This window comes from Ahaetulla prasina, chromosome 2, assembly GCF_028640845.1.
Source record: "Ahaetulla prasina isolate Xishuangbanna chromosome 2, ASM2864084v1, whole genome shotgun sequence".
NCBI classification, from domain to species: Eukaryota; Metazoa; Chordata; class Lepidosauria; order Squamata; family Colubridae; genus Ahaetulla; species Ahaetulla prasina.
Window position 1 is genome coordinate 303,978,727 of NC_080540.1, and position 12,053 is coordinate 303,990,779.

At 42.9% G+C, this 12,053-nt stretch overlaps 1 protein-coding gene across 6 annotated transcripts in view; it reads right to left on the minus strand.

Moving 5' to 3' along the window:
- The window catches only part of LOC131192911 (B-cell differentiation antigen CD72-like), a 31,421-nt gene that overhangs the window by 7,082 nt on the left and 12,286 nt on the right, over positions 1-12,053 (minus strand). The window lies entirely within an intron of this gene.

The following is a 12,053-nucleotide window of genomic DNA, read 5'->3' on the forward strand; positions in this document are numbered from 1 at the left end:
GAGTCGAAGCAATCAGTCCAAATGCCTAAGCTGTGTTTCTTTCGGGGTGTGTGTGTGTCCCTGGGTATCCTAGGAGAGGACCCCGCCCCAGGGGAGCCTTTGCAGCCTTGATGGAGCCACAGGGTGCTGACTGGGTGGCCCCTCTGGGCTGAGTTCCTGGGACCCCGACCCATCACTTTGGCCGGAAGGGTTGGAAACAGACGCTATCTGCAGGGGAAGAGTTGCTGCTGCTTTGAGGGAGGGGGTTCTTTGTGGGGCTGGGGATGCATAAGCCAGATGCCCTGGAGAGGGGTTGAGAGAAGCCATGACAAAAAGGCTGATTAGATCAACACTAGATAGTTGATCTAAATGGCCACTTAATTACACTGTTAAAAATGGAAACCAATGAGCAGGATTCTCATGCCCAGCAGTCACATCCCTCCCATTAGACCCAGAAAGCACAGAGCCAAGAGGCTCCCAGAGGGAGAGGGAAGCCAGGGGCACAGAGGGTGGAGGAACAAGAGGAGGGTCCCTCAACTGGCTGGAGAAAGACCGGATATCTTGCTGATTGTGCGAAGGCTGCTCAGTGCTACGTTTGCTCTGGAGTGCAGCCATGTGGGCAATGATGGGCACACCACAGAGTGCTGCCTCTGGCTCCCTGGGGAAGTGCCTCTCTTCAATGTCGTCTGCCCAGGCTGTGAGATTGGGCCGAGTGGAGCCAGGGCCCCTTAGGTTGAACAGTGCTGTCTCTTGGAACCGTGGGGGTTGCCCCATCTCATACCCTGCCTCCCATCTGGAGCACTACACACACACACACACACACACACACACACACACACACACACACACACACACACACAGTCTGTGAGATCCGTATGGCTCCCATCCCATCTAGAGCTGGGGGTGGTTTTATTGCAATTCAGAGTCTGTATTGTAGGTGCTTATGAACTGTCTCTTCTTTAATTGTTCCTACATTGCCCAAAGTCATCTAGAATGGGGCAATCTTTAAATTATATCAAGCCAATATTTGTGTGAAAGACCACAGCAGGTTGTCATATATAAAGTTAGAGAAGGCTGTCAGTGTATAAGAATTTATGAACCGGAATAGCCATGGCAACGTCAGCAAATGGGAACTGTTTGGTGACTGAGACACAGGATTTGTTATCTGAGCCACCTGAGCTGGCATGGAGCCTGGGAGTGGCTTAGTTTAATTGTTCTGTGCTGTGAGAGTTTGTTGGTCTTTGCTTGAGAGTACTTGCTGTTTTTTCTCTTTACCACGTTGCTAGAGCTGCATTGGTATTGTATACACGCATCATGTTTTATATTCTTATATATAAAGAAGTTTCTTCTATATAATGAATCCTGCTGAATTATTTGCATGTGTGCTGGCTGGATCGCTACAAACTCAGACAGGTTATGGGCCCAGCGCACACCCAGCCACTCCAAGCACACAGTAAGACTGAGGGACAGCCTGTGTTATAAGTGAAAGAGCACAAGGCTGAGAAGGCACACAGGATGGCTGTTGATTTCAAGAAGAGCTCTGTGCCTCGATTGGGACAGAAGAATTATATTATTTGAGCTGCAAAAATGGAATGTTTCTTGAAGGCTAAGGAGCTCTGGGATATTATTATTAATCCACTCCAGGGGCCATTAGCAGCTACAGATCAATGGCAGCATGATAAGGCACTGGCCTACATCATTTTAAGTTTGGAAGATGAACAGTTCTTGAATGTAGCTGATTTAAAAACTGCAAAGGAGGTTTGGCTGAAATTGAGAAATGTGCACGTGAGTGCATCAGCATGCAATATTTTGCAATTATCAAGACAATTGTACAGAGCCCAGCTGCTACCACAAGAGAGGGCGATTCCAATATGGGCAATTCCGAGACACATGATAGAAAATATAAATATATATCAAAAGATGGAGGTAGTTACCTATAAAGAACTCCTTTGTTTGGAAAAGGGGGAATTACAATTAAAATCCAGAGAAAAGATGGGGGAAGAAGGGAAAAATTATACATGGTTTCAATATGGACAATTACAAGCTAGATGGAAATTAGATCAAAAAATAGGTGTTAAGCAAACTGAGGATAATTTGTTAAAACAAATGAGAGATCAAGGCCAACAGCATATTAAGAGGTTGTATAATGTATTAGTAGAAATAGACTCAGAGACTGAATTGGTTAAGGATTGTATGATTAAGTGGGCACAAAATTTTCAGCAACCAATAATGTTGGAAACTTGGGAAAGAATTTGGGTGAGGAATGTTAAATTTACACAAGCGCAAAATATGAGAGAAAATTTTTATAAGATGTTTTATAGATGGCATTTAGACCCCAAAAAGTTGTCATGTATGTATCCTAATGTACAGGCTAAATGTTGGAGATGCGATTGTGAAGATGCTACTTATTACCATATATATATATATATGTAAAAAAGTTAGAGCATTTTGGATTAAAGTATGGTGGATCATGCAGAATATTTTGAAAAAGAAGATTAAGTTTACTCCACAGTTCTTTCTACTAGGAATAATTATGAATTGTACAGCTATAGAGACTAAATTGATTTTGAACTTAATAACAGCCGCGAGACTTTTGATCGCTCAATATTGGAAGAAAGAAGAATTACCTACAATTGAAGAATGGACACTCAAAGTATCAAATCTGGCAGAAATGGCAAAAATTTCTGCTTACTTGAAAGACTATACACAAGAAAAATATATTTTAGAATGGAAAATGTGGATTGATTATATTCAAAATAAGTATCAGATAAAAAAATATCGAATAGCATATGAGTAAATTTAGGAAATATTTTGTATTAGATATATTTCTGAAGGAGAGGGGAATTGAGTGTGTGATTATGTGTGGAGTGACTAGAGATTATAATTTAGGAATTATTTTGGATTATGATTGTTAGTTTTGATACCCTGCATTTTGTTCTGGAAAGTCGGGGTGGGGGGTAAGGGGGAGGGGAATTGGGGGGTTGAGGGTAGAGGATGGAGTGATGATTAATGTACAGGGATTATTGAAGATGTATAAATATAATTAATGTAGGTCGGGTCTGCCCAGTTACCATTTTAGAATGGTGGGGAGGGAGAAAAGAGGAGAGAGTAGGAGGTAGGAAAGAGGAGAAGAGGAAGGAAGAGGGGTAGAAGAGGGAGAAGGAAGGTGTAGGGTGGAGGGAGGAGAGGATGTAGATAAGAGGAGAAGAAGGTCTGGAAAGTAGAAGAAGGTAGAAGAGGGAAGAGTGTTAAAAAGGGTGGTGGTGACTGGGCAAGCCCGACTAATTGTATATAATTGTACATTGGATGAGCTGTTTGATATGATTGTAAAAATAAAACTTTTTTATGAAAAAAAAAATACACCCAATACTATCATGGGATTCTACTGCACCGTTTAAAAATCTCTATATGGGTTTTTTATATATATATATCTTTTTCTTCTTCTTTTTTTAATCTGCATAATCCTGTGATGTGGATTGCTACCACTGCAGATTCTGGAAATAATAAATCAAAGCAAAGAGAGAGAGAGAAAAGAGAGGGTAGAGAAGCATTTGCTGCACATGCAGACTCTGTTTATTGAGTTAGAACAACGTGGGATGCTGATTCCTGAATCTCAGAAAGTGCTGTTTGTGTTAAATAGTCTTGATAAAATGTGGGACATTGTTTCAGCCATTTTTGAATGCAAACCAGAACAGGAATTACTTACCTATGGAAGCCCTTAAAGCCTGTTTGATTTCTAAAGAAGAAGCCAAGTGGAGAAATTCCTGAGGTGGGGGCCCAAGGAACAGAGAGAGAAAAGCAACAGACAGGTTGTCTGTAGAGACCAGAGTAACAGAAGAGATTGGTGTGCTGGTTAGAGTAAATAATTGGTTTAGGAATTAAGAACCATCCCTTTAAGGCAGGGGTGAAATGCTCCCAGTTTGGACCGGACCGCCTGATCCGGTAGCGATGGCAGCGGGTGGTTCGGAGAACCGGTAGCAAAAATCCCTGCCCCACCTTCCCCTGCATGCCTAGCTGAGCTACGCGATCATCAGAGGTTTTTTTTAACTTTTAAAAGCATTTTTTCTTCAGCCGAAAAAATGCTTTTAAAAGTAAAAATAAAAGCCTCTGATGATCGCACGGCTCGGCTGGGATTGTCAGAACCTTTTCAGCCAAAGAGCTTGTAAAAAAAAAGCTTTTAAAAGGCTCCTCTGACAATCCCAGCTGAGTTGCCTGATCATCACAGGCTTTTAAAAATATTTTTTTACAACTTTGGCCAAAGAGGTTGTAGAAAAAATGCTTTTAAAAGTTAAAAAAAAAAGGCCATGCCCACCCAATCACATTACTCCCCCCAAGCCACACCCAAAGAACCGGTAGTAACAAGTTTTACATTTCACCCCTACTTTAAGGGATTGCTTTTAGTAAATGTAGTTTTATGTCACATGGTCACATCTGTGCTTCTGATTGGCCACTGGGTCAGACTTCTGATTGGCTGCAGGGCTAACCTGCTATGTGTAGATTAGTGGGGGTTTTAAATTTCAGCCCAACTGGGAGATGTTTGTTCCCTCAACACAGGGACAAACTACCTCATTTCACCTACGTGAATTGGGAATAGATTATGTGTACCTCAGAAGAATCTCTTCAGTGACTGTGAGTTATTGTTTAGAGAATGCCTGAAGAATAAAAGTAATCTGCATGATATCCTTTCTGTGGAGTTTATCTGTCTGTGCTAAGCATTCCAGCCACTTGCAACAGAACAATCGGATTACAGCCCAGCAAAGAAGTTCTAAAAAAAAAAAGAACAGGGCTTCCGGTGACATCACCGCTCCTGTTGGATGCTCGAACAGGGTGCTCCGTGTTAGAAGATCGTAAAAGCCGGGGAAACAGCAGAAATCAACTGTTCGCCGGCTTCAGCATACCCCCTGGGCGAAAAGGAGTTTGCAGAGCTGCGGGGGAGTGGTAGATCTCCCCAGGGGCTTTGTTCTGAGGAGCGAAATCCCTGGGTTTGAGGTCCCACCAAGCCCCACTGTGCTCCGACTTCAGATGCGCTCCTGCTTTGTCAGGAAAAGGGAGAAGGGACCACCTCTGCTCAAAAGGACTTTTCAAATGGACTGACTTCTTAAGCAGACGGGGAAAATCACATGCATTTGATCTTCGAAGTAGAAACAGCACGCAAGTATCCTGACTTTTCCCCTTTTGAAATTGGAACCTTTTTTTTCTCTGCTTAACTGACCTTTTAAAATGGCGTCTGAAAGTGAAAGTGCAAAGTTCTCAGTCTAACAAAGTAGCGTTATTCGTGGATTGCTATAAACAGAGCTCTCCTATACTGAAGGGGGCAAAGAAAAACTTTTAAGTTTAAATTCTTGATTTTATTGAATCTTTAAGATTGAAATGGCTGCTAAGCCACCTAAACCCTCTGGAAGAAGGGGATCTGAAGCGAATCTTGAGGATATACTTAAAGAACAATTAAAACTCTCTGAAGAGAGGCAAAACGAGATGATGGAAAAACTTTTAAGAGAGGAAATGAAAGAGAATAATAGAGAAATAAGGGAAGAAATGAGGGAGAATATTGAAAAAAGAGAAGATATTATGTTGGCTTTTCAATGCTTGTCTAAAAAAGTCGAGGGAATGGAAGAAGAGATGCAACAGATTTCTCAATCAAATAAGCACTTAGAAGATAAAATGGAAGGTATTCAGACAAAAATGGATGAAAACAAAGATCAGGTTGTGATATTGCAGTATAAGCTTATGGAAGGAGCTCTTAGAATCCACGGTTTACAGGAAGAGAGAGGAGAGGACCTAAGAAAAATCATATCAGAAGCATTGGCTGAATTTATTGAAGTGGAACCCCAAGAGGTAGCTTATCAAATTGTTAAAATATATAGAGTTAATTCTTGGATTGCAAGACAGAGAAAGATACCTCGGGACATTGTGGTTTATTTTGTGAAAAGAACTATGAGAAATCAGATTTTGCAAGCTGCATATCAGAAAACTTTGAAAATTGGAGAACAGGAGCCAAAGGTCCTGAAAGAGATTCCTTCCAGGATGTTAAGAGACAGGAAGGATTTTTTCTTTTTCACACAAGAACTTAAAAAACACCAGATTCAATTTAGATGGGAGGTGCCAGTTGGTCTGACAGTATTTTATCAAGGAAGGAGATACCGAATTGACACTGTGCTAAAGGCAAAGGATTTTCTCTCTACAGTCTTGAAAGTTGAAATAGAAGTGATAGAAAAACTTCAAGAGATTCAAGAGGGTGTGGTGGCCCAAGAGGCCTCATTGCTGCCAGCACCAGAGGAGCCACAAGAGCAAAGGGTGACAAGAGGAGCTCTTAAGCATAAAGAAACAGAGCAACAGCTTCAAAGTAAAAGTCAGGATCCCAGAATGGAAGCTGTGGGAGGAGCTAGATGGAAGATACTGGAGGAGAATCTTCTGTTGTCTGCTTCAAAGCTTCAGGAGGCCAGTAATGGCAAATAAAATCCTGTCATGGAATGTTAATGGTTTGAATTCAGCTCAGGAAAGAAGGAAAATATTTCACTATTTGAAACAATTTAAAAATGATGTGATTTGCCTACAAGAGACACATATCATTCAATAACATCATTCCAGGCATTCTTCTAACTAAGCTAAACCAGCTACAGGTACCGGAACAGGCTTGTAAGTGGATCACAAGCTTCCTAACAAACAGGAAGCAGCAGGTGAAGCTAAGCAAGATCACATCAAATACCTGTACAATTAGCACAGGGGCCCCCCAAGGCTGTGTGCTCTCCCCACTTCTCTTCTCTCTGTATACCAATGACTGCATCTCCAATGATCCATCTGTTAAGCTACTGAAGTTCACAGGTGACACAACAGTGATTGGTCTCATTCGAGACAATGACGAATCCGCATATAGACGAGAGGTCGAACAACTAGCCTTGTGGTGCAACCAAAACAATCTGGAACTGAACACACTCAAAACCGTAGAAATGGTGGTAGACTTTAGGAAAAACCCTTCCATACTTCCACCTCTCACAATACTTGACAACACAGTATTAACAGTAGAAACCTTCAAATTTCTGGGTTCTATCATATCGCAAGATCTCAAATGGACAGCTAACATCAAAAACATCATTAAAAAAGGACAACAAAGACTGTTCTTTCTGCGCCAACTCAGTAAGCTCAAACTGCCCAAGGAGCTGCTGATCCAATTCTACAGAGGAATTATTGAGTCTGTCATTTGCACCTCTATAACTGTCTGGTTCGGTTCTGCAACCCAACAAGAAAACACAGACTTCAGAGGATAATTAGAACTGCAGAAAAATAATTGCTACCAACCTGCCTTCCATTGAGGACCTGTATACTGCACGAATCAAGAAGAGGCCGTGAAAATATTTGCAGATCCTCGCATCCTGGACATAAACTGTTTCAACTCCTACCCTCAAAACGACGCTATAGAGCACTGCACACCAGAACAACTAGACACAAGAACAGTTTTTTCCCGAAGGCCATCACTCTGCTAAACAAATAATTCCCTCAACACTGTCAGACTATTTACTGAATCTGCACTACTATTAATCGTTTCATAGTTCCCATCACCAATCTCTTTCCACTTATGACTGTATGACTATAACTTGTTGCTGGCAATCCTTATGATTTATATTGATATATTGATCATCAATTGTGTTGTAAATGTTGTACCTTGATGAACGTATCTTTTCTTTTATGTACACTGAGAGCATATGCACCAAGACAAATTCCTTGTGTGTCCAATCACACTTGGCCAATAAAAATTCTATTCTATTCTATTCTATATCAAATTATCAGACCAAAAATACTTAATAAACTCAAAATTAGGTAAACATTTTGTTGCATCAGCTTTGGACAAGAAAAATGGTATAGTAGTCTATATCAGGAAGGATATACCAGCCAAGCTAATTGAGGCAGATACTCAAGGAAGATTTATTGCTATTGAACTGATGATAGAAGCAAAAAAGACATTACTGATTGGTATATATGCACCTAATCAGCAACAAGAAAAGTTTTACAAAATGTTGCATGAGAGGTTGACCCTTTGGAATTACAGATCGTTTATTTTATTAGGAGACTGGAATGGAGTAATTGATACAAGAAAGGATAAGAGAACCTCTTCTAAGAAGATACCTAGACATGCAAAATTACCAAAATCCTTTTTTGAAATGATGGAAGACTTTGAGTTTAGAGATATATGGAGCTTGCGGAATCCAGATGAGAGAGATTTTACTTTTTTTCCCAATAGGCATCAATCTTTTTCACGTATTGATTTTATGTTAATTTCTAATGACTTGCTTTCTAGGGGGAAGAAAATGAAGATATTTCCGAGGTGTTTAACTGACTATAGCCCAGTCTGGATGGAATTACTACAAGGAAAAAATGATGGTAGAACATGGAGGGTAAATGAAAATTTGTTTAGATATGAGGACAATGTAAACCAATGTAAGAAACAGATGAAGGAATTTTTTGATTTTAACATGAACAAGGGGACACCGATAGAAACTGTTTGGGATGCGAGTAAAGCTTTTATTTTTTAAGGGACGCAGTGGCTCAGGGGCTAGGACGTTGAGCTTGTCGATCGAAAGGTCGGCAGCTCAGCGGTTCGAATCCCTAGTGCTGCCATGTAACGGGGTGAGCTCCCATTACTTTTCCCAGCTTCTGCCAACCTAGCAGTTTCGAAAGCACGTAAAAATGCAAGTAGAAAAAATAGGGACCACCTTTGGTGGGAAGGTAACAGCGTTCCGTGCGCCTTTGGCATTGAGTCATGCCAGCCACATGACCACGGAGACGTCTTCGGACAGCGCTGGCTCTTCGGCTTTGAAACGGAGATGAGCACCACCCCTAGAGTCGGCAACGACTAGCATGTATGTGTGAGGGGAACCTTTAACTTTTTTTACCTTGATATATTTGCACAATAGGCAGAGAAATAATAAACAAAGGCAGCGTAGGCACTTAGAAGAAGAAATTCAAAAGAAACAACAATTATTAATACAAAACCCACAAGACCAGAAACTTAAAGAGGCTATAAGGATATTACAGAGTCAATTTAATATGTTAATGGCAGACCAGGTGGCAACAAATATACAATATGCTAAACATAATACCTTTTGCAATGCAAATAAACCTGGGAGGTAGCTGGCATATAATTTAAGGAAAAAACAGAAAGCATGCATTATAGAAAAAATAGAATATAAAGGTAAAGAGATATATCAACAGGATAAAATTAAAAAGGCCTTCTCAGAATTTTATACTACTTTATATGCCAAAGATAAAATACTGAATAGGGATATTAATGATTATTTGAATTATTTAATACTTTAACATTAGTGTTATGTTTGGGTATTGACGAGGCAGGAGACCAGGTTAGTGACAACAGCTCTTTAATATAGTGTGACCCAGCAAAACTCTGGAGAAAAACCTCTCCTTATATACACTTCAGCCTGAGGCTGCATCCAATCAGAGACGAGATATTTCCCGCCTAAAACTCCCGCCAAAACTTACAGTAATACATTACACTCCTTCCCTCCCAGAAGGCACTTTGCCCATATTTGCATACTACTTCTCTACGTAGTCCTGCAGGTACGTGGGGCGTCTCCTGACTCTCCCGGACCTGCGCAGTTCACTTTCTGGAGTTGAGTCGAGCGTGCCGGAGGGACTTTTCGTTCCTCTGAGCTCCTCCTCCCGGCCATCCGGCCCTGGATTATTCGCCGGCTCGGGCCTGCTGTCCTCTAGAGGGACCGGAGGGTGTCGCTGGACCTCGCCTGACTCAGATAAGTCTCTGTTTGGTTCTTTGCTTACGATTTCTGTTTGTTCTCGGCTCCAGTCAGCTGTGGGGTTAATTAAATCAAAGTCAGGGCTGGTCTCGCCTAATTCCGTCTTATCGCTCAATCTGTTTCTTAATTGATCTATGTGGCGCCAAACTCTGCCATCGTCTAGCTCCACTAGATAGGATTTGGGGCCCGTTTGGTCTATGATTCTCCCCTCCTCCAGCTAGGGCCGGCGCTGTAATTCGAGCCCATACTGTGTCTCCTATGGCTATTTCTCTGAGTTTCTCGGTTTAGTTCTGAACCCGTCTTGTATGTAGCTTGGGTGCAGCCGGTCTAGTGGGCATCTTAGCTTCGCCCATTAGCAGCTCGGCTGGGCTGCGGCCAGTGGCTACACAGGGGTCCTATGTTGGACAGTTAGGAATGCGTCGATTTGTGACTGCCAATCCCGGGGCTGCGTGACAGCGCCTCTTCGCACTCCGAACAAATCGTTCAGCAAGGCCGTTCGACGCAGGGTGGAACGGCGCTGAGAGGCATGTCGGATGCCCTCTTCAGCCAGGTACCCTTCAAATAGCTGCGGTGAACTGTGGGCGTTATCGGACACGATGGTGTCCGGTAGCCCATGTGTGGCGAAAAGGTGTTTTAGGGCTGCAGTGACAGCTCCAGCGGTTGTGGATTTCATTAGAATGATCTCCAGCCATTTGGAGAATGCATCTACCACAATTAGAAATGTTTGGCCGTGGAATGGGCGGCAAAGTCAATATGTATGCGGGACCAAGGGCCTGGGGTTTCTCCCACTCAACACTGGGGCCGTGGGAGGTAAGGGTCTGGATTCCTGACAGACTTGGCATCGGCCTACCTTGTCACTGATTTCCCTGTCCATTTGGGGCCACCAGACATAGCTCCTCGCTAACCCTTCATCCTCACAATTCCTGGGTGACCTCATGCAGGAGTTCCAGGACTTTTTCCTTAGTTTCTCTGGGGACCACTACCCTATCCCCCAGAGCAGGCACCCCTTGTACAGACAATTCCCTTTTTCTTTACAAACTCTTAAAGTCGCCCGCTAGCGGCCATCCCTTTGAACCCATCCAATCACAGTTCTTAATACAACGTCGGTATGAGGCCGAGCCACTTCCTGAGATGTGGCTGGGCCAGAGTCCAAAGAGTCAATTAGTAGAACGGGTGCGCCGGGTGGGGTCCTCGATTTTCCTGGCAATGGGCATCTGCTCAGTGCGTCTGCATGCCCCAACTCCTTTCCAGGCCGATGTTGTAGTTTGTAGGAGTAGGCGGCCAGAAAAATAGTCCATCTGGTCAGTCTAGGTGAGAGTGCTACTGGCGTTGGGCGGTCGCCAGCCAGTAACCCCAATAGCGGTCTGTGATCCGTCACAATTTCAAAGTCTCCCCCAAAAACGTATTCGTGAAATTTCTTCACGCCTGACACTATTGCGAGAGCCTCCCTATCTAGTTGGCTGTAATTTCTTTCAGCCGGGGACATCGTTCGTGAATAGAACGCTATAGGGGCTTCAGTGCCGTTTGGGAGTCTGTGGCTAAGTACAGCTCCTACTCCATAGGGGATGCATCACAAACCAATACTAACGGCAGCCTGCTACTGTACTGGACTAACAGGCTTTCGCTTGATAGCAAGTTTTGACTGCCTCAAATGCTCTGTTTTCTGTCTTCCCCAAGACCAAACAGTGTTTTCCTAACAACTTGTGCAGCGGTTCCATAGCAGTTGCTTTGTTTCTTAAAATACAGCATAAAAGTTTACCAGACCCAGGAAAGCCTGAAGCTCTGTCTTGTTTTTGGGTGCTGGGGCTCTCTTTATCGCTTGACTTTGCTCTCAGTGGGGTGAATTCCATTCTTATCTATCCTATATCCCAAAAATTCCACTGACTCGACCCCACCTGGCATTTTTGCTTTAACTTTTAATCCTGCCGACCTAAAATGGCCAAAACTTTCCTCAGCCGCTCCCCAGTTCTTCCAAATTCTTCCCGATACCAACACATCATCGAAATAGGGCACGACTCCTGGTAGCCCTGTAGGAGTCGTTCCATCAAATTTTGGAATAGCCCAGGGCTACGCTCACCCCAAACTGTAACCGAGTGCATTTAAAGGCACCTCGGTGCGTTACAATGGTCTGGGCTTCAGCTGTGCTAGCATCTACGGGTAGCTGCTGGTACGCTTGTGCCAAGTCTAATTTGGCGAAAACTTGTCCGTGCCCTAGTGAGTGCAATAAGTGTTGCACTACTGGAACTGGGTAGGCGCTCTTTTGCAATGCTTTGTTCAAGGTAGCCTTGTAATCAGCGCAAATTCTTATGG